Here is a 21,542-nt window from a genome sequence, read left to right as displayed (position 1 = left end):
GACCCAGACAAAGATTCTTTTGGGCCACACAGAACCACCCAAGGCCATGGAATTGTACTTCAGCTTTTCATAGTTTAAAGAACCTGGCCCTGGCCCATTGACCCCTAATTTAGTATGCGCGGAGGACAGAAGGTTTTTAGAATGGTTATAACCACCTGAGGTTTTGGAATGAGAAGGCTTAGAGAGAATGCAAAAACAATATTCTCTTGCCTTTGGGTTCTGCTTTTTCATGACCCATAGTATGTTGCAGTTGATAAAACCAAGACTCAGAGAGGACTAAGGAACTCACCCATAGTCATACAACCACAACCAGCAAGTGAAAAAACCTGGAATTTGAATCCAAGTAATATTTTTCACATATATCACCTAGGCACTTTTCAAATTTAAAAATAATTTTTTTTGAAGACAAACACTTCTTCCAAAATTTTACCCAAAAGCCATATACATATGTATATATATACAGAGAGAGAGAGAGACAGAGACAGAGACAGAGAGAGATGATCTCATTAAAAGTGAAGGGTGTCTGGAGCTCTATGAACTAGGCCTCAAAATCCTGCCCCTAACCCCCACAGCAGCCACCTTTTGAATCCAGAGATATCACTATGAACCTAGGAGTTTCAAATATATAGAAAACAAAACAAAACCAAATGTGGAATTGTTTCATTTGAGGATTTGTTCACCGTCTTAAGGTATGTACTAGTCTGATAGAGTATTAAGATTAGAAATGATGGCCAAGTTCTATGGCTTTCACAAGGCAGGATGATGAAAGAGTTGTCAGAGCAGGGTTGGCATAACAAGAAAAGAAATTGCATTCCAGGACAAAAATCCAGTAGGAGAAAGGCACAGAGAAGGCACATACTCACAAAACAACTTATTAATTAGATGTAAAGCAAAGGAAACATGTTATTTACTCAATTTGGAGACAGTTGTGGTCTGGAGGGGCCTACCACTGAGTAGAGCCTATGTAATCTAAAAGGGCAGTAGGCTTGCTCTAGGAGCTTTGTGTCTTGTTAACAGTTATATTCTTACCTATGCAAGAAGCTTCTGATCTGCTGGGAATACTACATCCCTGAGGGTGAGTTTAAGTCTCCTCTGTAGGATGAAGGTTCCATTCCAACTCAAAATGGGCTATCTGCTGATATTCTTTTTCTTTTTTTAATTTTTATGGCCACACCTGCACATATGGAAGTTCCTGGGCTAAGTGTTGAAGTGGAGCTGCAGCTGCAGGTCTATGCCACAACCTCAGCAACCAGCAACACAAAATCTGAACCGTATCCATGACCTATGCTGCAACTGGCGGCAACACCGGATCCTTAACTCACTGAGCGAGGCCAGGGATAAAACCCACATCCTCATGGATACTAGTCAGGTTCTTAACCCACCAAGTCACAATGGGAACTCTCCCATGGGTATTCTTTGTTTCCCCTTCATCAGTCTTTTTCTCTAAGAGTTCTAAATCCCTCTGACATAGAGATCAGGGTTCTAGAAGACAGAATCATTAACCCACTGCATGATAGTAGACATAAATTCTCTTACTATATCCATTTGACAATCGATGTCCAAAAAAGGTGAAAGACTTGTTCAATGTAACAACAAACACTAGAATTAAAATCTCAGTGAAAGAATAGATACTTGAATTAAAATCTCCTTATTCTTAAGTACTCATTACCTAAGGAAACACTGCCTCAAAACAATTTCCATTTTGTTCATACATGGTAAAAATATACTTAAGCATTTTAGAAGCCAAAATAGGTTATATGAAAATCCTTTATACACTGTTCTTTTGAATGAAGTCCATGAGCCAGAATCTTTTATCAAAGTATGAATTTCAACCTGAACCAAGTACTTAATTTTCCAAACTCTAGTATAGTTTCCTGAGCCATGACCCAAACAAAATGATTATTTATTTCTTTTCATTTTTTTATAAAAGTAACACATGCGCTTATTATAATAAGTCAAATAATTCTACAAAGTTTGTTAGGGCAAACAACAGTCCCTATTCCTCTTCCCTCACTCCATTTTTCCTTCCCATTAGGAAACTACTTCAAATATTTTCATTGATTCTTTTGCTGCATATCTCAATACCTCTCAATTTCCATGCTTGTAGTGTCGGTTCATGAATTTTCCATTTTAGGTGTATCTATTGATATGCCTGTTTGGAAGATGAAGATTTGGTACTCTTTCCTACCAACATCAGCATTCCCCAGATTTCCAAATTCCCAATATAATTATATTCAGTTTAGATCAGTGTTTACATTATTATAACAATATAGTAATAATTTACTATTTTTATTTCTAGAACCCGGAATTAATAATTGCATGGTTTTTCTAAGTTAAAAATATTTTTTTCCTCAGGTTTTTGAAAGCACGGCTCTAATTATCTTCTGGTTTCCTATTTTACTGTTAGAAAGTCCAAAATCATTCTTGATATTTTGTTACTGATTTTACCGCATCCCCCAAACTTGTAGAATCTTCTCTCTGTCCCTAGTAGTCTGAAATTTCATAATAATATGCCTTGCTGTGGCTCATTTTCATTGTCGGTGCTGAGCACTAATTGGGCCCTTTACATATAGAAATTCATAGACTTCAGTATAGATTTTTTTTCTTATATTATTTCATTGATGATTCCTTATTGCACATATTCTCTACTTGTCACACCTCTTTCTGCATTTTCTGTTATTTAGATGTTGGGCCTTCTTTATTGGGCCATTAATTGTCTTAACTTTTCTTTCTTATTTTCTACCTTCTGTCTTTTTACTCTCTGTGGGATTTCCATACTTTATCTTCCATCCCTTTCACTCATTTTTTTTCATTTTTGCTATTATGTTTCTAATCATTAATTTTCAAAGTTGTCTGTGTGTGTGTATGTGTATGTTTGCTCTGAATCATTTTTATATCATCATCCTGCTTTCATTTAATTAATTCAATACAAACTGTAACTCTCTGATAATACCTACAGTAGTATTTTCTGAGGAGATTTTATTCCCCCTGTATAGTCTATGTTCCTTCCATGTTGTCTTTAACTATTTCTTTGTTGCGATCTCAATCTTTCAAGTTAAAGTCTTTCATTAAATTTTTGTAATGTTGGCTCTCTGCTCATTTATTGGAAGACTAAAGGATACAAGTGAACATATTTTCATAAAAGAAACAGACTCAGACTTTGAAAAACTTATGGTTACCAAAGGCGACAGGTGTGTGGGGAAGGATGGCTAGGGGTTTGGGACTGGCATATTCACACTGAGGTATATGGACTGATTGGCCAATGGGGACCTGCTGTATAATACAGAGGATTCTACCAAATATTCTGTGATAATCTATGTGGGAAAAGAATCTGAAAAAGAATGAATGTGTGTACATACATAACTGAATCCCTTTGTTTTACAGCAGATAATATCATTACATTGTAAATCAACTATACATCAATAAAACTTTAAAAAAATGGAAAAAAAGGAAAATTCTGAGAATGGAATTGTTTACTGGGAGCTTCACTATAGGCAGTATGGTCATATATTATGGTATTACTAGGATACTCCCAGGTTATTATGCCTGTTGCCTCAGCATAACCATTAATAAAGCCTCCTTGACAAGAATATACAATGAATAAAAGGCAGGCTCTTCAGCAAATGGTATCAGAAAAGCTGGAGAGGAGTTCCCGTCGTGGCGCAGTGGTTAGCGAATCCGACTAGGAACCATGAGGTTGCAGGTTCGGTCCCTGCCTTTGCTCAGTGGGTTAACGATCCGGCGTTGCCATGAGCTGTGGTGTAGGTTGCAGACACGGCTCGGATCCCGCGTTGCTGTGGCTCTGGTGTAGGCCGGTGGCTACAGCTCCTATTCAACCCCTAGCCTGGGAACCTCCATATGCCGCGGGAGTGGCCCAAGAAATAGCAACAACAACAACAACAACAACAACAACAACAACAAAAAAAAGACAAAAGACAAAAAAAAAAAAAGAAAAGAAAAAAAAGAAAAGCTGGAGAGCCACATGTAAAAATCAATACAGTTAGAACACTCCCTCATATCACATACAAAAACAAGATCAAAATGGCTTAAAGACTTAAATATGACATGACAGCATAAAACTCATAGAAGAGAACATAGGCAAAACATTCTCTGACAAAACTTGTATCAATGTTTTCTTAGGTCAGTCTCCCAAGGCAAATAAATAAAAGCAAAAATAAACAAATTAGACCTAATCAAAGTTACAAGCTTTTGCATAGCAAAGGAAATCATCAACAAAATGAAAAGACAACCTACAGACTAGGATAAAATATTTGCAAATGATGCAACTTACAAGAGCTTAATTACCAAAATATAAGAACAGCTCATACAATGAAACACAATAAAAAAAAAATAATCCAATCCAAAAAATGAGCAGAAGACTGAAACAGACATTTATCCAAAGAAGATATACAGATAGTGAACAGGCATATGAAAAGATTCTCAACATTGCTAATTATTAGAGAAATGCAAATCAAAACTACAATGAGGTACCACCTTATACCAGCCAGAATGGCCATCATCAAAAAGTCTGCAAACAATAAATGCTGGAGAGGGTACAGAGAAAATGGAATCCTCCTACACTGTTCGTAGGAATGTAATAGGTACAACCACTACGGAAAATAGTATGGAGATTCCTGAGGAAACTAAATATAGAACTACCATATGATTCAGCAATCCCACTCCTGGGCATATATACAGATAGAACTATAACTTAAAAAGATACATACACCCTTATGTTCATAACGGCACTATTCACAATAGCCAAGACATGGAAACAACCTTCCATCTACAGATGAATGGCTTAAGAAGATGTGTTACATATATAAAATGGAATACTACTCAGCCATAAAAAAGAATGAAATAATGCCATTTGAGGCAACATGGATGGACCACTTAGGATTAGCATATTAAGTGGAGTAAGAAAGATAAAGACAAATACTCTATATAAATTATATGTGGAATCTAAAATGGGGCACAAATGAACCTATCTGCAAAACAGAAACAGACTCACAGACATAGAGAACAGACTTGTAGTTGCCAAGGGGGAGGCAGATGGGAGGGGCAAAGGGAGGGATGGATTGGGAGTCTGGTATTAGCATATGCAAAGTATTATATAGAGAATGGATAAATAATAAGGTCATGCTGTATAGCATAGAAAACTATATTCAATATCATATAATAAGCCATGATGGAAATGAATATTAAAAAGAAAGTATGGGAGTTCCCGTAGTGGCTCAGTGGTTAATGAATCTGACTAGGAACCATGAGGTTGCAGGTTCGATCCCTGGCCTTGTTCAGTGGGTTAAGGATCCAGCGTTGCTGTGAGCTGTGGTGTAGGCCGGAGGCTACAGCTCTGATTAGACCCCTAGCCTGGGAACCTCCATATGCCGCAGAAGCGGCCCTAGAAATGCCAAAAAGACAAAAAAAAAAAAAAAAAGGTATGATATATATATATATATATATATAAAACTGAATCACTTTACTATATACCAGAAACTAAAACATTGTAAATCAACCATACTTCAATAAAAAAATATTAAAAAAATAAAGCCTCTTCTTACTCTGAAAAATATTCTATTTTGTATTATAAAATATTTGGTCATCCTAAACACAGGGTGGTCTGCCTGGGTCATTTGCTAGGAAACTAGATGTCAGTATCTTTAAATTTTTCCTCTTTGGCTAGTCAAATTTCCCAGGGAATCTTCTTTTATTTTCCTGCCTAGAGGTGAAGGTCTGCCTGCCAACATTTGACAAACTGCCAAAATAAAATGTTGAAAAAATTAAAAACATGACTCTCATACAAACCTAGGGTCAAGCAGATTCAAAGAACATTTTGAGGAACCAGGCATTACTTACAGCATTTAAAGAAGGAATTTCAGAATAGGATTGCTAGGTTAGATATGCAACTGGTTAACATCCAACAAGGCAATAAAAACCATAATTTTGAAGCTATCTTTTCTTCTGGACAAAAATTATTTATACCTCTTCTGGGTAAAATCTGCAAGTTAACATATAACTTCACAGGGTCTGAGCCCTTAATATAAATAGCAAAGTCAAATATAGGTATACTATGTCCCTAGATAATTAAAACATCATTAGGTGGGCTTGTTAAACTATGTTCCACACAACATCAAAAGAACATGCTGTGTGCTTTTACCCTTATTTCCAACTTTTGGATAATTTTTCTGAACAGACATAGAGGGAGGAAAAGCCTGGGGTTTCAGCATTCAGGATTCATTTCACATAATCCCATGTTACTTAGGATATTCAAGCTGTCAGCTGTTCATGGTATCCCACAGTCCAGAGACCAAATGTTTTACCATCTCTAGAGAAAAATATCTCTAGTTTTCTGCTGAGGGAGACGAGGGGCACTGACCTAGGAATGTGGAGTTGAGGGAATGGGTCTACGGATTCGTCTCTTAAACAGCTTTCTATCAATCCTTCTTTAAATAGTTTCTACTTTTTGCCCAGTTCCAGAGGTATGTGGTGCCTCCAACTGTCATCCTTGTGATGACTCTGCAGAGTAAACCGAGTTGACTCTCAGATTTCTGCATTGCCAATCTGGAATTCATATTTCTAAGATTTGCTAATTCAGTTAACCTTAATCCACTTATTTTCCAAAATATGATTGTCTTCCTTCTATTTCTCTGTGAGCTTTATGCCTCTAAAAAAATAATTCTTTTATTATAATTTAGAGGCATTTCAGGAGGTTTGATAAACTCTCCAATGTCAGTATCTTTGGGTCTTTCTTCCTAAACGGGTAATATTTCCCAGTGAATATGATTCTAATCTCCTGTCTGCAGGCTAAAGCTCTGACTGCTAACATTCTAAGAATTGAGTAGGGAAAGAAGGCAGGTGGTTTCTGACTTCAGTATGCATAATTCACTCAGTTCCCCTGGTTTTGCTACAGCACCCTCACCCTTGCCCTTGTCTAAGTTACACCAGAAGCTCTCACTGGGCCCAAGAAATGGAACGAAATTAAATGTATGTGTTCAATCCACCAGTAGCTTGACACCCAAAGTCTGTTTATTTATTTCCTTTTTATTGAAAACTATAGGGATGATTATAAATAAGAAAATTCAAGTGCTCTAATTGTTGACTTAGGACAAAACCAAATGACTATATTGTGACCTGAACATTTTATTAATTTCCTCGCCGCAAAATATGCAAAACTAAGGCTGTGTTAAGTATGTATACAAACCATAGTATAGTGCCTAGAACTCAATGAGTGTCAACTATTTGCGAGTGGTACCTGAAAATAACTAGTCTAATAAGCAAATTTTAGTGAACTGATTTAGCTGTACCATCAGTGCCATGTCTTGTGTATTAAGACATCCATCTATTTTCCTTTGCTTTTCACAGAACATCTTAACTTAATAAATTATTAACTTAATAAATTATTAACTTATCAAGTGTCTTAATTCAGTCTGTGAGCCCTTCTGCTCTGTGACCTCTAGGATAGCCTGCCTACTAGTATCCTTGGAGATGACCATTGCATCGAGGTAATCTTCCACTCTGAGAGGTTCTGAGGTCAAATTAATTTGTAAGTGTTGGATAAGACCAAGTTAAAAGATTTCATTACTTCAAAAGTATCTAGAGCTTTTAATAGATTAGTGTGGAGTATGGCTTTCTAAGGAGGAGTTATACTATGCTCTATTTCCGAAACTTTTTGACAAGGTAACCCTTTTTTTTTTAATTCCCCCAGGAGCATTTCATGAAACTAATGTTCCACAGACCATACTTTGGAAAAGGTTTCATTAAGAAAATAGGTACTGCCATCTTGGTGCCTTTTCAACATCAATCTCTTGTTCATATTTCCTTTCACTTCTGCCCCTGAACAAAACGATTGGATTTGCTGACACATTTTAGCAAAGAATATGGTCGAGGCTGTCAAAAGGTTGACTGGTTTGAATAAATGTCCTCTTCCTCTAAATTGAAAGCCAAATGTAGGGGAAAGAAAATCCATGGAGACTAATGAATGAAGACCTCAGAGACCTTCAGAAAGATGGCCAGAAAAAGCAAAAGCGGCTGGTGAGTCGGGCTCAAAAATGAACTACTGAGGCTCCCAATATCTCCCCAGAGGGAATAACAACCAAATGAACTGAGTGCTTACTCTCTTTTTTTTTTTTTCCAAACTTCGATCATTTCATTTCTCCTTCCAACAATCCTGTGAGTGTGGTATTAGTTTTCTCCTTATTTTACCAGTGTTATGGATGCACAGAAAACTCAAGTAATGTACACAAACTCACATGGTTAGCAAATTTCAAAGCTTGCATTTGAACCCCAATTTGGATGCCTCTATGGGTGGTCCTTTTAAACACCACGTTGAATTCTCTCACTGAAGAATCTATTCAAAGAGTCTATCCTGACAATTCCAGGGCAAGGACCACAATTCACTTTAAGGCTAGTCCAAGGCTGGTCTAACTGGCTCACTCCCATTTTTAACCACAACACATCTTTCTCTGGGGGAAGCCCCAGAACTTTACTCAGCTCTGTGGCTGGTTCCCATATGTGAATTTGGTGACTTTATAATTTTTCCTACCTAGCTCTCAGACAGTGATTACATTGGGAAAAAAAAAAAAAACAGAAAAACAAGGTCAAACCAACATGTTAGTAGCAAATAATGGCCCAATGAAGCAGTATAAAGTGATGCATAACATGCAGATGCTGATGCCAAAATACTCAGGTTTGAATCCTGGCTCTGTGATTTATCAGCTGTTTGATTTTCATAAATTCCTTAATTTCTCTATGCCTCAGTTTTCTCATCTATGGAATGGGAATAAACATAGGCTTTCTCACAAGATTGTTGTAAAGATTAAATGAGTTAATATATGTGAAGTACTTAGGGTCTGGCTCATGATACATGCTGTATTAGTTTTAGTTATGATTGTTATTCCACTCTTGGTGCTATTATAATTTGTTTATGAGAAAGTTACAGAGCTAAAGAAATGAATCTCAAAAAGTAGAAGTTCAGATTGCAAGTACTCTAAAAGAAAGCAGAAAAACAGAAATTATAAGTAAAGACCATGTGGAAAGGGAAACCCTAAGAACTGCCAAGTGGCTAAGACTCTAGAATCTTTCCTTCCTGTTTGTGCCCCTTGCCCCTTGAGTCCTACTCTGCAGCCGTGGATGTGACTGACTTATGAGATTTTCCCAATTCTACCCGCCTCCGCTCTTTTGCATTCTTAACCTTGTTCCCTGTTTGATTCTTAATATCGTATTCATTTGGCATAATTGGCTTTTTTCTCAGTCAGGAGGTTGGCTCTTCACTTTACAACTACTCCGTATTGGCTTTTTGCCCTCTGAAGTAAAAGTTTGCGCTATTGCTATTTTAAAATACTGCCCGAGTTGTCTAATTAAGCACCACAAATCTGAAGTGTACAGAGCGTGGACTCAGAGCAGACCACTTACTTCTAAAGGGGATGTAACTTTCTACAGAAAATAGCAAGGAATCCCCCTCTAGCCTTGCAAATTCAATGAACCTCATGTCAAATTTGCCTTCCCTTCCAGACCAGTTGCTCTCCTTTCCCACTGGCCCCTGGTATAGCACATCTGAAATGCTCCTGCAAAAAGCAAGCCTTGCTATGGGGCAGTGATTAAGAGGCTTAGAGGGCTTTAGAGTCAGATAGACCTAGGTTTGAGTTATGTGCTAGCAGTGTAGCCTTACACCCATTATGAACTAGAATTCATCTGAGCCTCAATTTCCTTTTCTGTGAAATGGGGATAATAATATCTACCTCCTCATAGGGCATCTGAGGATTAAATGAGATAAAGCATGTAAAACCTCTAGCATAGTGCTTGGCACATAATTACTATTATGCTAACATTTATTAAGGTGTGCTCTGTGGAACTTCTAGCACATTTTACATGTATTTACTTATTTAGCACTCCTAATTCTATGCCATAGTTATTATTATCCTCATTTTGCAGATGAGACTATTTGGGCATGGAAAGTTTAAGTTACTTGCACAAGGTCACAGAGCAGAAATATTGTTCAAGTCGAGGCAGCTTAGCTCCAAAAGTCACGCTCTTATCTTGACCACCTTAATCTTCCACCTTCCATGCTCTATGCACTCAAAACTCTCAGCACCACTTTCAACAAACGATGGCACTGAGTGAATGCTACATGCCAGAGACTCTGGTGCTGAAAGCTTTGCATGCATGGTGTTAAAAGTGCTAAACTCCTTGAGGTACAAAGGTTTGTTTCCATTCTCTTGATGAAGAAACTGGGGCTCAGAGAGGTGAAAAAACTTACTTAAAGTGACCCAGGCAGGAAGTGACAGAATCAGATTCCAATCCCAGATCAATGTGACTTTAAAAACTTGTGCTCAAAGAAAAAAAAAAAAAAAAACTTGTGCTCCTTGGCACTCACCTTCCTGAAATCCCTTTTCTCATGTGATAGAAGGAAAAGTGTTCCTGTTTTTAAGGTTATTATACAGTTTGTTGTAACCAGATGGTGATTGTCCATAGATGTTGAAAATGGTTTCATTAAATGGAAGGATTCTTTTGTCATGAGATTTCACCAGGGTATAGAAATGCCAGAATGGCACACTCGGGTCTGGGGAGTGTCATACCTAATGCCTTCAATTGCGAATATTAATTTTAGGCTCTAAATGGCTACATGGATCCTGGAAGACAAAAGTCCATAATACCTTATGCTTACTTGTTTCAGCTTAAAGAGGAGACTTTTCAAAGACTATATGGTGTGTGAAATAGACATGTCATACCGATTAAGTGACCAAAGAAGGAATTGACCCATTCTTCTACTCAAAAGTCCTATAGAATTCAAATCAATACATTCAGGTTGACATTCAAGAGCCTTCACACTAACAGCCCAACTAACCTCCCCAAGGTGAAACCTAGATTCCAATCAAACCTTTCTATTTACTGCCACCAAGTGCACCTTTGCAATTCCTGCATCCAGATCTGCGCCTATTGCTTTCCCCTGGTCCACAGCCGTCCTTCCAGGCCCAGCTTAACATCAATGGCCCAGATGAACCCCAACTCATGATGACCCCTTTGCTTCTAAATTTACAACTCAAGAGTCAATTTCTATTGTGTTAGACACGATCATTCATTCAGGGCCAGTGTACTAAAAGAACTATTTAACTCATGAATTTTTGAATTTCTTGACTTCTTTCAAGAACATTTCTGCATCACCGTGATTTGTAAATTGTTTTATGATTGAAAATCTTGCCCCCTCCCAAATATCATAGACTTCTCTATGATATGTCATAGACATATGTGGGCAGGAAACACCTGTGTCTTCAATTCTTTTTTAATTTTTTTGGCTGCACCCACAGCACACAAAAATTCTGAGGTTAGGGATCAAACCTGCGCCACAGCAGTGACCCGAGCCACTGCAGTGACAGTGCTTGATCCTTAACCCACTGCATCACAAGACAACTCCTCAATTCTTTTTTTTTTTAAATGCTCATAGCTTCTACCTTAATTCTAGGTACACAAGAGGTTTTTACCAAATGCTTAATAAGTGAGAGAAGCAGAGTAGTGTTATGTGCAAACATCTAAAAAGCACAGTCAAAAGCAATTAATTGTATAGATGAGTAGTCACAGAACAAAGTAAATTAAGCATTTGGCTTGGGGCAATTTGGTCTATACCAATTCCTGCCAAACCTTCAAACTGTTCAAACTTTCAAGGATTTGTTTTCTTATCTTGCTCCTTTCAAAAGATTGATCTCAAAACAGCTCAGGCTTCTGATAATTTTTTAGTCATTTTTAATCTCATGCTCTGTCTTCGATATGAATCACTCAATGCTCCCACTTTATCTCTAAATGCCCTGTTTGTTCTTAATCCCATCAGAGAATATCAAGTTAGTTCCCATTGTGCAGTTCTTATCTCTTTTCTGCAAACCCTAACTGATATGGACTGTGGTTGTTCCAGTCTGGGTTTGGCTCTTTCCAGGACCAAATCCTTCACAGCAGTTCCACAGCTTAAAGTGGGTGCCTCATTGATTCTTGACTGTACTTTACCCCTGAGGAACTCTAAGCACTGATAGGCACAGCTAGCCTCTGCATCAGTTAGCTCCATGTTACTGAAGGGTCTTTTTTAAAAGCTCAATGCCCTTCAAATGCTCCTGCTTTACAGCCTGAGATACAGCAAAGATGTAGCATTTCACATTACTCACTTTTCTAGGTTAAGGCTCCAGAGAGCCCCATTCCCTTTGGATATGGCCTCTTGCCTCCAAGCAGAACTCCTTTTCCCTTCCAGGCACCAAACATCATCTTGCCATCTCCTAATTGCCAATCCATTTCCCCTTCAATGAATGGCATAGACCTGTCTGCTAGCTGTCTGGATAAGAAGCAAAGACAGGAAAAAAAAATGTAGTAATAGCCTATTTCAGTTACAGCAATTGGAACCATTGCCCAAACTCTAATTCTTGCCAGACTCTCTTCTTCCTATCCAAATTCACGTGTTCTATGTCTTCTTCCCTAGGAATCCTGCTGGATATTGTCATAAAAATTATCTGTGCAAAGGCACTAATGATTAAAATTATCTTAAAGTACTAGTTCCTGATTATTTTTTGTTTTATGGCTGCACCTGCAGCATATGGAAATTCCCAGACCAGAATTAAATTTGAGCTGCATATGCAACCTACACCACAGAAGTGGCAATTCCAGATCCTTTAACCCACTGAACTGGGCCAGGGATAAGACCCGTGCCTCTACAGTTATCTGAGCAGATTCTTAACCCATTGCATCAAAGCAGGAAGTCCACTCCTACTTACATTAATCAAAATGGTTATTTTTGGAGTTCCTGTCCAGGCTCAGCAGAAACGAATCTGACTAGTATCATGAGGACTCAGGTTCAATCCCTGGCTTTGCTCAGTGGTTTAAGGATCTGGAGTTGCCATGAGCTGTGGTATAGGTCGCAGATGTGGCTCGGATCTGGTGTTGCTGTGGCTGTGGCATAGGCCTGTGGCTACAGCTCCAATTTGACCCCTAGCCTGGGAATCTCCATATGCCTCTGGTGCAGCTGTTAAAAAAAAATAAATAAAATAAAAGACAAAAAGGTCATTTTTTTCCCCAATAAAATTGAAAAAAAAGAACTCCAGATATGTAACTACCCTTTTAAACTAGTAAATCGTTTATAATTTTGCAGTGTTGGAGAAGGTTTGGTTCATCATTGGTAATTTAAAAAAAAATCATTCAAACCAGTCATGGCACCTTAGCAGATTCCAAAGTGCCTAGCAAACAGTTTGATTCTTTCACCTTCCAACTGGTAGATGTGATCCCAATGGATATGCTTACATTTTCTCATCTTAAAGGTGCACTTTCCCAACAAAGTTCTTCCAGAGTGTCAGAAAAAGGGGACTCAACTAGAGCAAAAGAGGGAAGAGAGTGGGTCCTCTTTAAGGATGATGCCAGTAATTTGATTTGAATGATGTTATAAATGATCCCACCTAGCATTCTAATTATCTTTCTCCATAATTAATCCTGCTCATGCCACAAAGCTAAGAACAATTATGTTTTTCCCTGGAGGAACACCATGCTTCAAGATTACTGCAATATGTGGCTAGAAGCGAATTGGATGATAAGAGGAAGAGAAAAGTGAGCTCTGGAGTTCAAATGATTATAAATGATGCTTAAATGATTGGTTCAGTGCACTTGGTTTGAAAATAAATTGTCTTGCAGCTTGGAATTAAAGTAAGGCAACTAAGTGAAAAATCACAGGAGCAAATTTTATGTCTATATCTAGAAGACAGTCTCTCAAGGCAAAGATACTAGGGGTGAAACCCTGATCCTAAAATTTTTATTGAGCTTGGTTGAATCTGTTTTTTCAATTGAAAAAGAGGCATAAATATACCTACCCTATAGAGTTATCAAGTATCAGTGAGTATTAAATTGTACAATGGATATAACAAGTCTGGTACATAGGGGAGGTATTTAATAAGTATCAATTATCCTCCTTTTTCCCTGATATGAAGTGTGTGTTTGGAGCAAAAGACTTGGAAACTTGGGCCATTAGAGCAAGGGGAAATTGAGAGTTCATCTTGTTTAAATACATCATTTTTACAGATGAGAAAACAGAAATTCAGAAAATTTTAGTGTGTTTTATTGGGTTGTATTAAAAATTAGGAATGGGGTTACAAATTTCTACCTTCATATTCTAAGAGGAAGTCTATAATCTATTCTATATTCCCATTTGCAATCCAGATCAGGAACATGGAAAAGAGGTACTCTTCACCAATCTTTTCTTAGATTTTCTACTTAAGCCAGATTTATAGCTTAAATGGATAATTATCCATCTGTAGCCCACAACTTCCATAGCTATTTGCTGGGTGAATTTCCTAAATAGCTCTCAGAATTACTTAGGGCAGGGTTATAGTCAAGTGGATACAATGAGGTGTCAGAATTCCAGAAACAAGAAATGGAACTGACAGAACCTGAAACTCTGCCTTCAAGTAGCAGAAGGTAGTGAGAGAAAGATGTCTGAGGTTTGGAGCTTAAATGACTGGGAAAATGATGATGCTACTAACAGACATTTGGAAGTCAAGAACAGGAGTGTATTCATAGAGGAGACAGAGAAGATGAATTCATTTTTGAACATGTTGTTTTCGAGGGGGCCAATGGAACATTCAAGCAGTAATGACTGGGAGGTAGAGTTATAGCTAGTCTTTTTGGAGCTTTTGTGGGACTATTTAACAAGGTGATCTCCCAAGGTAGACAGTTCTGAGTACAAGACTTGGTCAGTGCACAGTTAGGACCATCATGGGAAAAAAAGCACCTATTTATTCAGTCTAATGCAGCCTGGTACAGGACTTGGTAAGCAGAGCACCAGTGAGATTATGACCCCCACTTCCTCTAGAACCATTTGCAATTGTTCTGCCAGTAGCCAGCTAAAGATGTGGGTCTGGAGGTCAGGGGAAATATCTGGGCTGGATATAGAGATTTGGGAGTCCTGACTTTATAGGTTAGAGTTAAAACTGCTCAAAGAGAGTATATAAAAAGAGAAATATGAATGGCCTTATGGGCTTGGGTGTTTGAAAGTTTCAGAAGATTATTTATAATTCACTAATTGTTTTGGTTTTCTCATTCATGGACAGAACAATCCACGTAGATACATGGGGAAAATCCTTCCAGGCAGAAATAACAACAAGGAACAAGACTAGTAAGCAAGAATATGACTGGCATTTTCTAGAAAGATCCAGAATACTATGTGGCTAGAGCAAAGTACATTAAAGGGGAGAGTGGTTGGAGACAAGAGTATGTAAGGGATGGGAATCACTGCTATATTAGGGTATTACGGGCCATTGTAAGAACTTTGCTTTTCCTTTAAGTGAAAATGGGAACCATTGGAGGACTTTGAATGAAGGAGTGACATGATTTGACTTAGGTTTCAAAAGGTTCACTTGTAATTCTGTGTGAAAAATAAAATGTAGGGGTATAGCAGAAGCAGGGAATCTAGTTGGAGGAGGTTTCTGTAATGATCCAGACTTGAAATCATGTTGCCTGGACCAGAATGGTAATGGAAATGGTGAGAAGTGGTTGAACTCTGAATATATTTTGAAAGTAATGACAACAGGGTCTCCTCTAGTATTGGATGTAGAGGTAGAACAAGAGAGTGATGGAATTCAAGGATGGAGTTGACATTGACTGAGGTGGGGAAAGACTATGGAAGAAACAGATTTGGACGTGAAGATCAGGAATTCTGTTTTGGAAGTCTGAGTTTTCAAGTTAGAGAAGAGGTATGGGCTGGGGATATCAACTTGGGGATCGTCAATTTATACCTGGTATTTAAAGCCATGAACCTGGATGAGATTGCCAAGAAAGTGAGTAGAGATAGAAAACCTAGTTACAACAGAGATTAGAGAAAACCGAGAGGAAGAACAATCAGTAAAGGAGACTGAGAAGGAGCAGCCAGTGAGATAGGAGGAGAACTAGAGAGTGCCAAGTCCTGGAAGTCAAGTAAAGAAAGTATTTCAAGGAACTAGAGAAAGAAGAATAAACAAAAAAACCAAAGTTAGTAGGAGGAAAGAAATCATAAAGATCAGATCATAAATAAACGAAATAGAGACTTAAAAATACAAAAAAAAATCAATGAAACAAAAAGCTGGTTCTTCAAAAAGATAACAAAAAATAAGCAAAATTGATAAATATTTAGCCAAACTCATCAAGAAAAAAAGGGAGAGGGCCCAAATCAGTAAAATCAGAAATGAAAAAGAAGTTATAATTGACACCACAGAAATACAAAGGATAAGAGACTACTATGAGTAACTACATGCCAATAACATGGAAAACTTAGAAGAAATGGACAAATTCTAATACATGTACAATCTTCCAAGACTGAACCAAAAAGAAATAGAAAATATGAACAGACCAATCACAAGTACTGAAATTGAATCAGTAATTTAAAAACTCCCAATAAACAATAGTCCAGGATCAGATGGCTTCATAGGTGAATTCTACCAAACATTTAGAGAAGAGTTAACACTTACTTACTCTTTTGAAACTATCCTGAAAAATTGCAGAGGAAGAACTGCAGAGGAACACTTCCAAATTCATTCTTTGAGACCACCATCACCCTGATAGCAAAACCAGACAAAGAGGGGAGTTCCTGTTGTGGCTCAGAAATAACAAACCCATCTAGGATCCATGAGGATATGGGTTTGATCCCTGGCCTCAGGTGAGTTAAGGATCCGGTGTTGCAGTGAACTGTGGTGTAGGCTGGCAGCTATAGCTCCGATTTGACCCTTAGCCTGGGAACTTCCATATGCTGCAGGTGTGGCCCTAAAAAGCCAAAAAAAAAAAAAAAAAAAAAAGACAAAGATACAACAAAAAATATTATAGGCCAGTATCACTGATGAACATAGATGCAAAAATCTTCAGCAAAATACAAGAAAACCAAATCCAACAATACATTAAAAGGATCATACACCATGATCCCTTTATCCCAGGGATGCAAGGATTTTTCAATATCTGCAAATCAATTACTGTGATATACAACACTAACAAGTTGAAGATTAAAAACCATATGATCATCTCGATAGATACTTTTTGATTCAATTCAATATCTGTTTATGATAAAAACATTCAGAAAGTAGGCATAGAGGGAACATATCTCAATGTAACAAATGGTGAGAAGTTGAAAGCATTTCTTCTAAGATCAGAGACAAGACAAGGACGCCCACTCTTGTCACTTATATTCAACATAGTATTCAAAATCCTAGCCACAGCAGTCAGACAAGAAAAATAAATAAAAAGAATCCAAATTTGAAAGAAGTAAAACTGTCAGCGTTTACAGATGATATGGTACCATACATACAAAATCCTAAAAGCACCACCAGACTACTAGAGTTCATCAAAGAATTCAGTAAATTTGTAGGATACAAAATTAATATACAGAAATCTCTTGCATTTCTATATACTAAAATGAACCATCAGAAAGAGAAATTAAGGAAACAATTTCATTTACCATCACATCAAAAAGAAAAAAATACCTAGAAATAAAACCACCTAAGGAAGTAAAAGACCTGTACTCTGAAAACTATAGGACACTGATGAAAGAAATTAGCAATTAAAAAAGCTAATATCGGAGTTCCCGTCGTGGCGCAGTGGTTAACGAATCCGAATAGGAACCATGAGGTTGCGGGTTCGGTCCCTGCCCTCGCTCAGTGGGTTAACGATCTGGCGTTGCCGTGGGCTGTGGTGTAGGTCGCAGACCCGGCTCAGATCCCGCGTTGCTGTGGCTCTGGCGTAGGCCGGTGGCTACAGCTCCGATTCAACCCCTAGCCTGGGAACCTCCATATGCCGTGGGAGCGGCCCAAGAAATAGCAACAACAACAACAAAAAGACAAAAGACAAAAAAAAAAAAGCTAATATCTAAAATAATTCCTTTTTTGGGGGGGGGGTACTTCTTTTTAGGGCCACACCTGCAGCATAGAGAAGTTCCCAGGCTAGTGGTTAAATTGAACTGTAGCTGCCAGCCTACACCACAACCACAGCAACATGGGATCCAAGCCATGTCTGCAACCTACACCACAACTCACAGCAATGCCTTATGCTTAACCCACTGAGTGAGGCCAGAGATTGAACCCTCATCGTCATGGATCCTCGTTGGGTTCATTACCACTGAGCCACGATGGGAACTCCCTAAAACAATTAGTGAGATGGAATAACAGAGCTATAGGAATCACATTCCCAGACTTCAGCCTATGCTACAAAACTACAATAATGAAAACAGTATGGTACTGGCACAAAACAGACACATAGATCAATGGAACAGAATAAAGAGCCTGGAGAGCCCAAAAATAAATTCATGTACTTATGGCCAATTCATCTATGACAAAGGAGGCAATAATATGTAATGGAGAAAAGAAAGTTTCTTCAATAAGTGGTGCTGGGAAATCCAGACAGCTACATGTAAAAGAATGAAATTAGAATATTTTCCAACATTATACACAAAAATAAACTCAAAGCGGATAAAAGACCTAAATGTAAGGCTGCAAATCATAAAATTCTTCTAGGAAAACACAGGCAGAACACTTGTTGACATACACCGTAGCAATATTTTCTTAGATAAGTCTCCCAAGGCAAAATAAATAAAAGCAAACTACTATAATCAAAAGGGACTTGATAAAACTTAAAAAAGTTTTACACAGTGGAGAAAACAATTGGCAAAACATAAAGACAACCTACTGAGTGGGAGAAAATATTTGCAAGTGATATGACCCATCAGGGGCTAATATCTAAAATATATAAACATTGCATACAAATTAATATCAAAAAGAAAACCTGATTTAAAAATGGGCAGAGGATATGAATTGACATTTTTCCAAAGAGGACATTCAGATGGCCAATAAGCACATGAAAAGATACTCAACATTACTAATTATTAGGGAAATGCAAATCAAAACCAAAATGAGATCTCACATCACATTAGTCAAAATAGCTATTATAAAGAACACAAATAACAAATGTTGGTGGGGATGTGGTGAAAAGGGAACACTTGTACACTATTGGTGGGAATGTAAATTGGTGCAGCCACTGTGGAAAACAGTATGGAGCTTCCTCAAAAACCTAAAAATAGAACCATCACATAACCCAGCAATTCTACTCCTGGGTACATATCAAATAAACATTAATTCAAAAAGACACATGTACTGCAATGTTCATAGCAGCATTACTTAAAAATTTATGAGAAAATGGGAGCAACATAAATGTCCACCAACAAATGAGTGAATAAAGAAGATGTGGTGCGCGCGTGCACACACACACACACACACATACGCACACGCACAATGGAATATTACTACTCAGCCACAAAAAGAATGAAATGCTGCCATTTGAAATAGCATGCATGGACTTGGAGAGTATTATGCTAAGTGAGCTAAGTCGGACAAAGACAAATACTTTATAATAGAACTCATATGTGGAGTCTAAAAAATACAACAAACAAATGTATATAGCAAAACAGAAACAGACTCACAGATGTAGAGAACTAGTGGTTAAGAGTGGGAAAGGGAAGTGGGGGCAAAATAGGGGTAGGAGAGTAAGAGGTATAAACTATTAGGTATAAAATAAGCTATAAGGATATATTATACAACACAAGGAATATAGCCAATACTTTATGATAACCTTTAAAAATCATGAATCACTATCTTGTACACTTATAACATATAATACTGTATATTACCTATACTTCAATAAAAATACATACATTAAAAAATAAATACATCAACTATGCTTCAATTAAAAAAATAAAGCATTTCAGGAAGTATGTTTATTGTATTAATTGCTGCTGATATGTCCAGCAAGGTAAGGAATAAGAACTATCATTTATCTAACAAAGTAGAGGATTGGTGACTTTTACAAATAACAATTTTGGTGGAGTGATGGAGGCAAAAGCCTGTTTGGAGTGAGCTCTAAAGAGAATCTGGGACATTGAAAAACAGCAATTTTTTGAGGAGTTTTGCTAAATAGGTGAGCTGAGAAATGAGGCCATAGATATAGAAGCAGGTGGAGTCCAGAGGAGGTTTTTTTTTTTTTCCTTTTTAAGATTTGAGCAGTAACAGTATGTCTATACAGTAGTAGGAATGAACCAGTAGAGAGTGAAAGCAACTAATGCAAAAGATCAAGGGGAGAAGTGCTGGAGCAATAGCCTTGAGGCACTTAGAGGTGTTGGGATGTAGTGCAGAAATGGAGGAGTTGGTCTTAGGGGCAGCGATGGTTCTCCAATATTAACAGAGAAAAGAAAGAATATGGGCATATTCACAGGTAGGTAGGTCATTGTGGGAGTCTCGGAGTTCTCTTCTGACTGCTTCATGAAGGTCAGCTGTTGTGAGGGCGCTTGAGGAAAGAAACAAACACCGGAGATTTGAGGAAGAAGGAAAAACATAAACAGTGAGAGAGCGAATGAAGCAAGGAAATGTTTAAGAGTGGCAGTTAGCACCAAGGGCTCAGCTGAGATGAACAGTTGTGAATATGAAGTGGAATCTTAACACAAAGCTTCATCTGTATTCCAGCCAGCTCTCTAGCCTGCATCCTTCTTCCTTTCTCCTTAATCTCTCAAGAGAGGGGCCTGGATTGTATCCTCAAATCCGAACCATTTCCCTTTCTGCCTCTTAAATTAATCTCTTCCGAATAGCTCAAGCTGAAGTAGAAGCAGCAGGTATGAAGTGGGAAGTTCGATTTTGGAGAGGATGAATTTGCGGCACCCATAGGACATCCAAGTGGTTTCCGCTCTAGAGCTTGGGTCAGAGCCCTGGGCTTGCAGGTGCAGATTTGGGAAGTTGTACTCAAGGACAAGAGAATGGATGATGTCATGCAAGGGAAGAAGGAGGATAAAGGAAGGGGAGAGGGTTCAGAGTAGAGCTGTGGGGCCCGACCACATTTCGAGAGCAGGCAGGGGCAAGGGGAGGAAGATTTACTAGGGAAGTGAACAGAGGACAAGCTTCCTGCCTTTCACCTGAATGCTGTTAGCCAGGCAATGTTTGAAGAAACACAAGTAGAACCCCACCATATTTCATCTGTTTCTCATCCTGCCATGAGCTGGTAGCTGCCTCACTACTTTGCAAATTCTCCTCTCCGTGAGGATTTCAAGGACAGAGGGTTCCACATGCAGTACCAGCTTGCATCACAGATGTTGGTTAAAGAGGAGAAAAACAAATTAAAGGCCCCATATGTCCAGGTTACAGAGGGACTCTCCCTTCTTGTCTTCTTCTGAGTCAAGGTCTGGTCCTGGGAATTAATATCCCTTTACATATGTGGGCTTTTCACTTTGCAAAGAGCTTTCATGATTGTCATCCAAACTGGATCCTTAGAGAATCTCCGTGAAGCAGGCAGAGCAAAACTTATGATGGACCTCCAATCCACAGGTAAGGATGCCAAGTAAGCAGGGCGATTGGCATGGGGTCATCTGGCTGGATGGAGGCAGGGCTGCATCCAGGATGCTGTTCCTCGGCCACCTGGCCAGGTGCTCTGACCCCAGTAGCATGCCATCAAAAGGGCTGCTACTGGGCGGTTCCAGATGCTACTCTTTGGTCTTGAGAACCTGTGAGCAGTGGCTAGAGGAATTTCCTCAG

At 38.3% G+C, this 21,542-nt stretch overlaps 1 non-coding gene across 1 annotated transcript in view; it reads right to left on the bottom strand.

Moving 5' to 3' along the window:
* Positions 1–7,008: 7,008 nt before the first annotated feature.
* RTL4 (retrotransposon Gag like 4) overlaps positions 7,009–21,542 on the bottom strand; it is a 262,404-nt gene continuing 247,870 nt past the window's right edge. Inside the window, exon 4 of the transcript XR_014835540.1 lies at positions 7,009–12,310. This is a non-coding gene — a transcript (retrotransposon Gag like 4). The remainder of the gene's footprint in view (positions 12,311–21,542) is intronic.

Source organism: Sus scrofa, chromosome X, assembly GCF_054392235.1.
Source record: "Sus scrofa isolate SSC_HxYL_T2T_F1_AM1 chromosome X, Sscrofa_HxYL_maternal_Yorkshire_Landrace_v2.0, whole genome shotgun sequence".
Classification (NCBI taxonomy): Eukaryota; Metazoa; Chordata; class Mammalia; order Artiodactyla; family Suidae; genus Sus; species Sus scrofa.
The sequence above is the reverse complement of the archived record's forward strand: the minus strand, read 5'-3'. Positions and strand labels throughout refer to the sequence as shown.